The sequence below is a fragment of the Mus caroli genome, chromosome 13, assembly GCF_900094665.2.
Source record: "Mus caroli chromosome 13, CAROLI_EIJ_v1.1, whole genome shotgun sequence".
NCBI lineage: Eukaryota > Metazoa > Chordata > Mammalia > Rodentia > Muridae > Mus > Mus caroli.
The window spans coordinates 59,273,121-59,286,063 of NC_034582.1; the positions used below are offsets into that span (position 1 = coordinate 59,273,121).

Genomic DNA, 12,943 nt, shown 5'->3' on the forward strand with positions numbered 1-12,943 from the left:
TCTGCCTGTCTGCCTGTCTGCCTGTCTGCCTGTCTGCCTGTCTGCCTGTCTGCCTGTCTGCCTGTCTGCCTGTCTGCCTGTCTGCCTCTCTGCCTCTCTGCCTCTCTGCCTCTCTGCCTCTCTGCCTCTACCTCCTAGTTTTGGGATTAAAGGCATGTGCCACTATGCCCAGCCCTCTCCCTTTGTTTTTATGTGTGCAAAGTGTTTGCAGGTGTGTATGTGTACCACATACATGTAGAGCTCACAGAGACTAGAAGAGGGTGTCAGATCCCCTGAAACCAGGTTTACAGGTGATTACTAACCACTATGCCAGGGTTGGTCACCAAACCTAGATCGTCTGCAAGAACAGTAACTGATCCTAATGGCTGAGTCGTCACCCAGCCCCACAGGAAGCAGCAGATCGTTAAACGGACTATGGTGAAGAGAAACTGTAGGAAGGTAGATTGAATCTGGTAGCCAGGACAGAGCTTTTATACAACTCCAGTTCCCAAACAGATGTAACTTGTTTTTCTAGATTCTCATTCTACCTGCCCTATCAGCCCAAAGTGCCGTGGGACCACGTGATCAGTCTTAATCTCCACTCGCTGGCTTCCCTTAGCTACCGCTATCAGCCCAAAGTGGGAGGGGGATTTCTGTTTTCCTTCCCCTTTCTGCACCATAACATTTAGGAAAGTCGAACTTCCCCACTCGAAGATGATTTCATTGGGGGATGGGGGGGGGGAATTCCAATGGAAGTGTGAGGAGATAGTTGGAGTGCTGGCTCCTGGGTGCGGATTTCTAAGTGCAGCCATGAGAGTTCTCACGGAAAGGACTCTTATCTTCCTTTGCCTGTTCTCTTGTCCCCGTGGGTCCAGCATTAAACCAGATACCTGTAAATTGGGAAAACAGTGAGCAAGCCCAAAACTTTAAACTTTCCTAACCAAAGTTATGAGTTGGGTTTAGATTTAGATGTTCACTTCCAAACAGAACGGTTGCTATCCCAAGGTACTCTCTCCGCGCTCCACACATTCCTTCCCTCAGTTTGTCTAACCAGTTTAGTTGGTTACTTTCCCCTCTGATTCTTTCTTCATAATCAGCTATTGTAATAGAATCAGCTATGTATCTTGATTGACAAGGGCAAAACTAACCTGAGGAGAGAAGCAGTGTGGAGTGTTTCATCTGGGTTCTGGTATTAAGGGTGAAACCGTTTTCTTTTTGAGGTAATGAGCGTCTCCATAAAATATTTACCCAATGACTACTTCCTACCTATAAAGTGGGTATTGTAGGGAGACGAGGAAGCTATTCACACATGTATTTATGGAGGAAAGATATTTTAAATATGTTTCAACCAATAATAATGTAAAAATACCCAGGAGCCCTGTGATGTGGAGCCAGAAAGAGTCTATGAGGTGAGGTGATGTCTGCCCTGGTCCCCTGTGTCACATGCAGAAATGTTTCAAATATAAAATAAACTAATAACTGAGAAGCTGGAAGGAAGAAGGTCTTTGCCCTTAGCGACTTTAAAGGGACACAAACTGTATTTAAGTGAGAAAAGCTTTAGCGTTTAAGGGAAAGGTAGATTTGAAGTGCTGTAGGGTTGCTTTGTTGTTTTGGTTTTTTGTTTAGGACAGGGTCTCAACTTTCTCTGTAGCCAAGAATGACCCGAAACTCCTGCCTCAGTCTCTCAAGTGCTGGCATTATAGGCTTATCCCAATGTCTGGCTTAAATTGGTTTAACTCCTAACATTTTGTAGCTGATAGGAAAATCAAGGATTTTGCAGTCGACACCACCTAAACCAATGGTTCCTTTTCACATTTTCATGAAGTTCTTTCCTTCTTGAGAAAACGCAAGCCCTGTGCTCCTGACGGGGTGGGCACCGGGCTGCGTTCCAGTTTCCCTGTCTGAGTAGGGACTGAAATGCCATAACCAGAATGGAAGAGACCCTGTGTCCTGCACAAAACTTTGGAAGGTTTTTAAAGCATGGGATCTGCGTTAATAGGACCACCTCAGGCCACACACTTGCTGATGTGACTTGCTTCTCAGTTCATAATAGGTTCTCTGGAACTCAGAAAGTGCTCTCTATCTTCTATCCTTAGACCACAGTGAGGGTTTTTTGTTTGTTTGTTTGTTTGTTTTGTTTTTGATGTTGTTGTTGTTTTGTTCTTTTTTTTTTTTTTTTTTTTTTTTTTTTTTTTTGATGTGTTGAGCAGCTCTCATCTCTCCGGAACTTCCCTTGGAAAACTAGGTGCGGATGATCAGAGGTCACCCACAGGCCACAGTTTTTGAGTTTCTTGCCTCATATCCACAAAGAACATGGAAAGGAGGTCAAGGGGTAGAAGGAATTTTAAGGGAGGAATACCTCCATGTTCCTCTGCCTAGTGATCTTTTACAGGTCTTATGGTGGGAACTGGTTGGTGGTTGAGGCATCTTTATTGAGACTGGTTACTTTTGAGCTCATGCTGTCCCAAGCCAGTAAGGAGTCCTCATGCTTGTTCTACATATGTTCTCTCTGCCCACAGAGAAGTGATCCAATCAAGAGAGTGGTTGCCATGGGCCCTACCTCACTGCCTAGTCTGAACTAACTCCAGTCACAGTAATCTGTAGTTCAGGGTTGCTTCATTTCTCTATGTGAGTTTGTCTTCCCCAGCCTGGTAAGTTTGCTTATACCGTTACCTCTGCCCGGAATGGTCTGCCAACACTCTTTCACTGAGCAGTTTTTTTTTTTCAGGTTGGTGTTAGCATTCTAAGAAGACTTTCTTTTTTTCTTTTTTCTTTCTTTTTTTTTTTTAACCCTATAAATTTCACTGCTGCTATGAAATGCTCCACATTTCAAGGGCCTGGTAAGTGCTGGGCATAATGGAAGCTCACTGAGGACTGTACAAATCTTCCTCCGTGTCCCGTCACTCTGTGGAATACTTATGTTTCATCAGTTCGACATCGCTAATGCCTAGAGCAGCATCTCTTTGCTTGCTGGTCCAGAAACAATCAAGTAGGAGATTTTCAGTAAAGTGAAATTCCAATTAAGAGAAGCAGAATGCCCTAACCTTAGGAAACAACGCCTCCAACTCACAAGGCCAAGGCTGATAGCTGTGTGCCTGGCCCAGACAGACATCCCTACAAGAAACGCCCCATCGGACAAGAGAGAAAGAGTGTCTACTACACGGAGGATGGGAGTAAGAAAAGAGTCTGTCTATAGTAAATATAGACGATACAAAAACAAAGGCTGATCAGAACTCTAAAAAAACCCAACAACTTTCTAAGAAGAGAAAAACTTACCTGGAGAGAACCACCTAAGGACGACAGGTTTATTCTGGCTGGCTGTTTCAGAGATTTGGAGGCAGACATGTCTGGCTTGTTCGATTGCTTTGAGGTCTGAGGCAATGTAGAAACATCAGAGCGAGATGATTGTGGCAGAAGAAAGCTCCCCATCTCATGGTGGCCAGGAAGCAGAGTGATAGAAAGAAAAACTCTGAGTAGGAGTTGGAGAGATGGCTCAACAGTTGAGAGCATGAATCATTCTTGCTGATGACCAAGTTAGCAGTGCCCACATAGAGATATCACAGTCTTGCATCTCCAACTACAGGGAATCTCAGGCCTCTGGCCTCCAAGAGTATTGGCAATCAGGTACCCATACACACACTCAAATTACAAATAATTCAAATAAATATTTTTAAAAAGCAGTGAACAATATATACCCTTCAAAGGCAGTATCTCAGTGACCCATCTCCTACCACTACACTCCAGTTCCTGATAGCCCAGTGTCAGCTACAAGCTCATCAATGCCTTAATCTAAGAATGTCCTCAGAATTGAATCATCTCTTAACAGAGCCACCAACTGGAGACCAAGCCTTAAACACATAAGCTTTCGGGGACATTTTCTGTCTAGAGCATAAGATTATTCAGTCATAAAAATACAAAACTTAATCATTACTTTAATTAAAATCATGATATGCCTATAGGACCTGAGTGGAGAGGAGACACTTAACCAAGTTAGCGCCAGTGAAACTTGAGCCTAAGTTGTTGCTAAGGTTTATGGGAAAGATCCTTAAAAGGTTAAAAACACTCTGGGCATTTCCCCCCTTTCCTTGCTCGTGCCTCCTCCTCGCCAGATGTGAAGACTCCAGGATTTTTATGGTGAATTTGTAATTGTTTGGATCCAAGCTCCTTCTATCTTTCTGTCCTTACATCTGGTTTTCTTTATTCGGGAGATAAACAAATCTTTATCTTGTTTAAGTAATTTTTACTGGGTCTCTATACTGGCAGCTGAATATAGTTTCTCTCTGATACAAGTCATATAGCAAATTGTTTGGAGGTACAGAGCTGACTGTGGAAGCCCAGGTTTCTCCAGCTGGGTTAGAAAACTCATGATGAGTTGTGCTAGTTGTGTGTACATGCGTGTGTGTGTGTGTGTGTGTGTGTGTGTGTGTGTGTGTGTGTATGGGGGACATAGGGTGTATGTGTGTATGTGTGTGTATGTGTGTGTGTACATGGGGGACATAGGGTGTGTGTGTGTGTGTGTGTGTGTGTGTGTGTGTGTACATGGGGGACATAGGGTGTATGTGTGTATATGTGTGTGTGTGTGTGTATTCATGTACATGTGTGTGCATGGGGGGGGGCACAGGGTGGAGTGTGGCACACTCTGCTGCCTGTATGAGCACCCATGTGGAGGGGTGATGAGAGACTATATGGAGGTGGCCAGGAGAGTTCAAGGGATGATTCACATGAATAACTTTGTCTGGTCCCTCATGGGATTCATGTGACTGGCCACTGGTTTTAACAGCAGTTTGAATTACAGAGTCACTCTTTGGAGCAGAGGCTGACTGCTGCTGGTCTCTCCTCCTACCCTGCTCACTCCCTCTTTCTGAGCAATCAGTCTCCTTAATCCATAACACCAGCAGAGAAGTTGCATATGGATTTTGATTGTTCAAGTTTCGTGCTGGCGTTTTGTAAAATCCTGATGAGGCTACCTTTCTCTGAACCTCAGGAAGCCCTCTATGGCATCTTTGCAAAGGTACCTGATTAGTGCAAGGCCCTGAGTTTGATCCCTGGGACCAATCAGAAGCATTAGTATCCTGGGGTGGTGTGGGGGCATCTAAAAATGGGACCTCTCTGTAATTGTCCCACACCCATGAATACAGGCTGTCTTTGTATCCCTCATTGAAATGACACTGGAGGTGGGATGCTGTCTAGAGGGGATATAATCTTGAAGAATATAGCTCCCTGCAGCTCAGATGTCCCCAAAGGGTAGAGAGATGAAAGACATCTGCCAGTAGCATTCCTGGCAGCTTTCATCACGAAGCCTAAATAGCATCTATCTCAGCATTTGCCTTGTCCAACACACTTATCTCAAGTGCCTGCAACAATGGCTAGTCAGAGGTATTTGGTGTATGTGGACATGTGCATGCCTTGGATGCTGTTCTATTACTGTGGTGAAGCCTAGTGACCAAGGCAACTTACAGGAGAAAGTGTTAGATTGGAGGCTAGCTTTGTTTCAGAAGGTTAGTCCATGATCACCGTATCAGGAAGTGTGGCATAACACAGGCAGGCGTGATGCTGGGGAAGTAGCTGAGAATTCACATCATACCCACAAGCTGTAGACCATGAGAAAGACAGACACTGGGCCTGGTGTGGGCTTATGAAATCTCAAAGCCTACCTCCCAGCAACACACCTCCTCCAACAAGTCCACATCTCCTATTCCTTCCCAAACAGTTCCATTAACTAGGGACCAGGCATTCAAATATGGCCTATGGGGCCATTTTTATTCAGACTACACAATTCATATAGGATGTATTCATATGTAGGTTGGATGGGATGTGCATGAAGGCTGGAGGTCAACCTTACCTACTGTCTTCAGAAGCCATTCACCTTCTTTTTTGTTTTTTGTTTTTTTTTAAATCTCCATATGTGTGTGGGTATTTCTGTATGTAAGTGAGGGCACATACATGCCACAATATGCATGCCATAGTCAGAGGGACAACTTGAGTGTCTATCATGGCCTTCCACTTTGTTTTGAGGCATGGTCTCTTGCTGTTCGTCATCACATTCACAAGGCTAACTGACCCAAGAGCTGCCAGCAACCCACTAGCTTGACCTCCCACTTCTCCTTAGGAGTCCTGGAATTATAGATCTACACTAGTGTTGTCTGGCTTTCAGTGGGTTCAAGCGATTTGAACTTAGGTCCCATGCTTGTATAGCAAACACTTTACTGATTGAGTCATCTCACCAGCCCCTGCTTAATATGTTTTTAACAAGTAGATGAACAACCTCTTACATTGCATACCACAGTTGCAATCTTGTATTTTAACCTACAAAGGACATGTTATCGCCGTGATCTTGGAGCACATAAACAGAAAGAAAACAGATATTCACTGCTCCAAATGACCTATCACTAAATACAGAGAGACCAAAAGACCTCTGCACAGTCCATTTACCAAGGGGTACTATTTGCCAACAAAGGGATCCTTCCATACATGGAGTCATCCTCTCCCTGGTATCTACTATGCCCTTGGCTATGGGCCTGCCCATGCAGAATACAGCACAAGCGTGCTTCCATCCAGGGTATGCTCTTGGCAGATCTTTCTTCACTTAGCCATGCCAGCCTCTCAATTTGGCATCTCTGTCTTCCAGAGAGTGATCTCTAGGCTCTTCATTCCACACAGGTGAGTTCTCAGAACCTAACCGAGGTCCTCTTCAGTTATTTGTGTTTCCTTGCACAGATGTTAGCATTTATTCAGATGACAACTCCCCTCAGGCTGCAGGAAACCTGCAGTGTTGTTCTGGTTTCATTTCTGTTGCATGATAAAAACACACTGACAAAAAAGCAACTTAAGAGGAGAAAGGGATTTGCTTCAGCTTACAGTTCCATTGGTGTGGGTATAGCATGCTTTGATATGTTTAATAAGTCTCTGGTTCCCTCTCCTGCCAGCAAGGCTGGCAGGTCCAGGGGAGAGGAGAGAGGCAGGAACCTCAAACAGCTAGTCACATCACATCCACAGTGATGACCAGGGAGAAGTGAGTGCCTTCATGCTTACTCATTACTTGCTTGCACTAAGTTCTATTTCTTTACTCTTGTACAGTTCAGTGCCCCTTGCCAAGGGTATGGTGCCACTCACAGTGGACTGAGTCTTCCCACTTCAATTAACCTTATTAAGACATATCTTCCACAGATATAACCACGGGCCAATGTAAACAATTCCTCACTGAGACTCTCTTCCCAGACAGTTCTATGCTAGGCAAAGTTGACCATTAAACTGATCATTACAAGTGTTGAGATCAAGATTTTGAAGTGTGTCTTAAGAAACTGAAGTGAAAAGAGAGGGCCAGAAAGTGTCTCAGAAGTATGAAGTCTGTGACTGTACACAAGCATTGTGTAGGATCTACAGCCTGCAAATACCAGGGCCCTACAGAAGACCCCAAGCAGCTGTGTATGCAGCACTCCTGGGTATAGCACGCTTTGATATGTTTACTAAGTCTCTGGTTCCCTCTCCTGCCGGCAAGGCTGGAAGGTCCAGGGGAGAGGAGAGAGGTACCAATCCTACCAAGGTCTCTCTGGGGCTGAGCCAAATGGAGAGTAAACAGCCCAAAAGAAACACACTGAGCTGAGCCGGGAGTCTTGTCGAAGCAGGAACTCAACTTTATGGCATCAGTCTCTCACTTATATAAGTTCAGAACATAGGGAGGGGGGATTTTGGTGGGTAAAGATGTCATAGGAGGCAGGGAAGGGTGACGGAGGGTAGGGAGTGACTGACAGGGCCAATGGCAAAGCTCTACATCAGCAACAGCCAGGCAGAGGCAGGGTCAAACAGGTCTTGTTGAGTCACTCCGATAAGGAAGTGACTAAGAAAGGTCTCAGAACTTGAGACAGGCTCGGGGTTTGTCCTCAAGGCCCAAACCAGGGCCAAAATGGGGCCCATCGCTCTCCCTTGGCACATCTCAAGATGGGCACAGCTATTTGATTTGTTCTGGCCAGTGAAATGGGAATGAGGATAGTTTAAAAATTTTTTTGCATGTATTATAACTGAATACCACAAGCCAATTCTCTGCTCACATGTGGAGTGCGTGCATGCATGTGCAGTGCTTGTGTGTGCGAGAGAGGGATGTGTGTGTGTGTGGGGGCGTGGTGTGCGGTATGTGTGCATGATGCACCAAGGCACACATGTGGAGATCAGTTCTCTCCTTCTACCACAAGGGTCCAGGGAATAGAACGCAGATCCTCAGGCTTGGCAGCAGGCAGTTCCTTTGCTCCCTGAGCTATCTTGCCGACATCACGGATTTCACCTTAGTAGATCTGGAAGGATCCCTTAGCACTGCTACCCGTGTGCATCCCATGTGGTTCACTGTCTCTCCCAGTTGCCCTACTCTCTCCCTCAACCATCCCAGCTGCCGTCTCTGCTCATCTAAGAGACTCTGACTTTGGGCAGCCTGTCAGTCAGTCTTCCATGACTATGGCCCTGGTTCCTCATGGCTGCTCAGGGACTAACCTCTCCCATTCAGTACTAGCCTCAGAACACAAGCCAGGCTGCTTCCTGGAGCAACTCTCCACCCACTTCTCCCTACCTGATCTCACACCCTCCTCCCCGCCCCTCATCTGTCTCAAATATTTATTCCCTCAGGACAGAAAGAAAAAGTTGAGTCTGTTTTGCTTTAAGATTCGAGGTTTTGGTGAAATCATTTCCCTCCAGTTTCCTGGCTTCAGTCAATGGCTTTCACTGCCTTTAAAATGTGACTCAAAACTCACCTCCTGCAAGGAACATTTCAGGATTGGTTGCACATGAATTGTTGCATTTGCTGCTGTGGCCCCCTGGAACTCAGCTATTCAAGAGCCTATGTAAACGTCCCCTTGTCGCTGAGTTCTTTTGTTGCAGTGTTCTTCTGGTTTCTATGCGGCCTTTTCAGATAGATTTTACACGTGGGATTAGGAGGAAGCACTCGGTGCTGACATACTGAGAAATATTAAAATAGCTTACCCTAGGAACAATAACAAGGTCACTGCCTTGGAACCTTCTGAGGCCAAAATTTCCGTTTCTTCAGGGGTTTGTCAAATACACAGATCTCTATATCACAGGCTCCAACAAGCATTGGGAACTAGCTTAGGTGACAGATTTTCTTTTCTGATGGCATGTTTATTGTAACCCAGTACAATGACCGTGTGTATTTACAGGGAACGGCACAGTGCTTCTGTATGTGGATATAAAGTGTATTGTGTCCCATCAGATGGCCAGCTCTCTGTCTCTTATTACTTCTTCATGTTTGGATATTTTCAGCTCCTCTCTTCTAGTTCTTCATGAAGTATGTAGAAGGTTGGGGGCTGGAGACTGGGCTCAGAGGTTAAAGTACTTACTGTATAAGCCTAAGGACCAGAATTTGGATGTTAGAAACCATGGAAATGCTACATGAGTGTGCAGCCCTGAGCTGGCTAGTGAGTCTGGATTTGCTGAGAGAGCTTGCCTCAGTGAATAAGGCAGATGACAGCTAACGTTAAGGATGTTTGAAAAGCCATATGAAAACCTACTATTTTACAAACTTCATATATGTGTGAGTTTAAATGGAGTTATCCTACATGGGGATAGTGTTCCTCCAAGAATCATGGGTTGCCAAATACAAATCTCAGGGGTAGGTGTGCGACACCTTCCCCCATTGAGTTGTTGGTCAGGATGCTCTTGCTTGCCCACCAGAACTGGATGGTAATAGCCTATTGCCAAAGACACCACAAACGTTGGTCACAGGACTTGGAGAGATCAAACTACTGACTAAAAGTTTCCTCCATTCTGGTAGCTTTCTTTTTTCTTTCTTTCTTTCTTTCTTTTTTTTTGAGTGGTAGCACTGAGGTTTATTGGAACATCCTAATACAGACACTGGGGCTTGCCCATTGTGCTCTTGATGTACAAAGCCTGGACGTTTTGCCAGTTTTTCTTGAGCAAGGACACCAAGAAATTGACAGCCAGATGAATGGTGTGGACCAGCTCATCATCAGTCATCTTCACGTGGCCAACAGCGATGGCCAGACACTGCACCTTCTTCATCTGGAACTTGATTGTAGATTTCACCTCATCCACTTTGGCCGCCATGTTTTATTGTGTGTCAGCAGGGAGGGGAACTTGCCAGCCTTGTTTAAGCCTGGGCCCAGGATACGTGGGATCTGCTTGATCAGAGGCCAAAAAGGCATCGTACTTCTTGGCCAGCTTCTTGACCAACTTCTTGTTCTTGTTAAGCTTCTTGAGTGCCTCGATGTCCATGTGGGGGATATCCATGGCCTTGGCTTCATCACAGTGCTGCTGGTCCTCCAGAACGCACACCGAGAACTTGGGGCGAGGGGTGGACTTAAGCCTGACGGTGCCCGAGAAACGTTTGTCCTTCTGAGGGTCGTAGTTCTTCAGGCTGATCTGCAGCCCCACCATCTCCAGAAACTTGCAGCGCTTGCGCTGGTTCTCGTGCAGGACTTCCCGCACCACCTCGTACAGGGTGTCGCGTGGGACTTTGCTGCTCATGACTGCAGCTGCCAGGGAAACCGGAAAGAAAGTCTGATAGCTTTCATAGTATGGGAGGTGCTGTGTAGGCTGCTGGGAATGAAGCAGGGGCAACTGTCTAGTGATTCTTTTTTCTGTGATGTGAACCCTGGGAACTACCATAATGACCCTGAGTGCAACACTGCCCTGAATGTTATGGAGGTGATTAACTGCCATTTATTTGGATTTAAGGCTTGCTATACAGGAATAAATATACACCTGCTACTATAATCTGGTCAAGGAACCCATGGTTTGGAGAGTTCATACGCCCCAGGAGTGAAGCTACTCCTATTATTTTGTTAAGTGAGCATCTGATCAGAGAAAGTGTGTGTGTGTGTGTGTGTGTGTGTGTGTGTGTGTGCATGTGTGTAGTAGTAGTAGTAGTAATAGTAGATGGTAGTTAATGCAGAAAGTCACAAATGAGGAGGTAGAGGCCACACAGAACATTTTGTAAAGGATTGGACCTGCTGCTGCCAGTGGCCTGGGCTGCTCCAGGAACCCAACTGAGGGGCCCTTCCTCTCCATGTCCCATGGCTTCCCCTCCCCTATTCTCCACTGCATTTCTGTTACCATCCTGTCACCTTTTCACACTGAGCAACTTCTCTCCTCTTTTCCTAATCCCATCATTATGTCATCTACCGTGGGATATTTGAAAACAAAAACAAAACAACCCCAAAGTGCTTCGATCCATCCCATTTTAAAGAAAACATTTAAAACCACAAAATGATCTGGGCAAAGGCCCATTGCACCCTGAGTGCATGCTTCAAAACATCAGGTTATGCTCGATAACTATATACACTAAAAAACATGCACACGTTCACTGAGGAAAGCTAAAAGCTATGAAGTAGGTCACTTGGGGTTAGATTATTGAACTAAGAAAATGACACTCTGCTGCCCAATCTGTCTGCTAGCTGCATGAGTCACATGATTCCCTAGTTCATGATGACATCCATGCTGTTGCCTTTGTCCTTCAGTGTGCTGTCAACGACATCTCTCCTGAATAGGATAAAAGGAGGAAGAGCTGTCTGAATGAGTCAGAGAAGGAAGGAAGGAAAGAAGGAAGGAAGGAAGGAAGGAAGGAAGGAAGGAAGGAAGGAAGGAAGGAAGGAGAGGGGGAGGAGGAGGAGGGGGAAGGAAGGAGGGAGGAAGGAGAGTAGGATTAGGGGGGAAGGAAGGAGGGAGGAGGGAGAAGGGGAGGAGGAGGAAGAAGGAAGGAAGAAGGAGGGAGGAAGGAAGGAGGGAAGAGGGAGAGAGACAGGTAGGAGAAAGGAGGGAGGGAAGAAGGAAGAAGGAAGGAGGAAGGGGGAGGAGGGAGGAATGAAGGAGGGAGTGAGAAAGGAAAGAGGGAGGGGGAGGGAAGAAGGAGGGAAAAAGGAGGAGGGAAAGAGGAATGAGATAAGAGAGATAGAGGAGAGAGGGAGGAAGAAGTGACGATGGAGGGAGGAAGGAGGGAGGGAGGAAGACTGAACAGGATGCTCAGACAATGCAGGAAGAGCTGAGATGGGTCTTTGCCCAGATCATTCTGTAGTTCCCTCAATCTCCTCTGTGCTGTGGTCTCGTTAGTTTGATTGTCCTTAAATCCCTATGTGTGGTTAGGTTTCTCCTTTTCCTGAGGCTTCCACCCATACTAGGTCACTTCATGGACCATTGGACCATTTCTTTCTGGTTGTTTGTTTGTTTGTTTTGTTTGTTTTGTTTTTTGAGACAGGGTTTCTCTGTGTAGCCCTGGCTGTCCTGGAACTTACTCTGTAGACCATGCTGGCCTCGAACTCAGAAATCTGCCTGCCTCTGCCTCCCAAGTGCTGGGATTAAAGGTGTGTGCCACCATTGCCTGGCTTCATGGACCATTAAGACCAGAGTTGCTGACTCTCTGGATCTGTAAGGTAACCGAGAAAGGAAAGGAGAACTCATTTGAATGCATCCCATTTTATCCACTATGCGACCTTGGATTCTGTTAGAGTTTGCCTGCTATTTTAAAGCATACAGTAGCTGAGGTAAGATTCTTAAAATATTAACATACCCCAGGCCTCAACACAGCATAATGTACTGTAAGTGATAATCAGAGCACAGCAGCAATACTCATCAGGGTTTACAAACCAGGTCTAAGAGGCATCATGTAATGGAAATCCACAGCCTCCCATCTATGGAAGCAAAACATGAGTCTGAAACTCAGTTCCACTCAGATTTTCATAAGCCTCAAGGACAGGCACGTCATGCTGAAGTGCAGAAGGGACTCAGCAGGAGCAGCAGTGACTTAGTCTCCTTTCACAGAGCCTTACCTTCGTCCCTTCTTGCTGTGCACTGCAGGCTGTTGACTGCAGTGGACTGACTGGGTATGAGGTCACCTGAAAACCTTCTTGGACTCTCCCTTAGCTTTGTTTCCTGCAGGGTTGAAATAACTTCAATAGACAGAAATTGAAATAGTAGGAGGGAAGGAAGGAAGGAAGGAAGGAAGGAA

General features: G+C 45.8%; 1 pseudogene; it reads right to left on the reverse strand.

The window, feature by feature from the left end:
* Positions 1 to 9,822: 9,822 nt before the first annotated feature.
* On the reverse strand, positions 9,823 to 10,467 carry LOC110308366 (annotated as a pseudogene).
* Between the last annotated feature and the right edge of the window lie 2,476 nt (positions 10,468 to 12,943).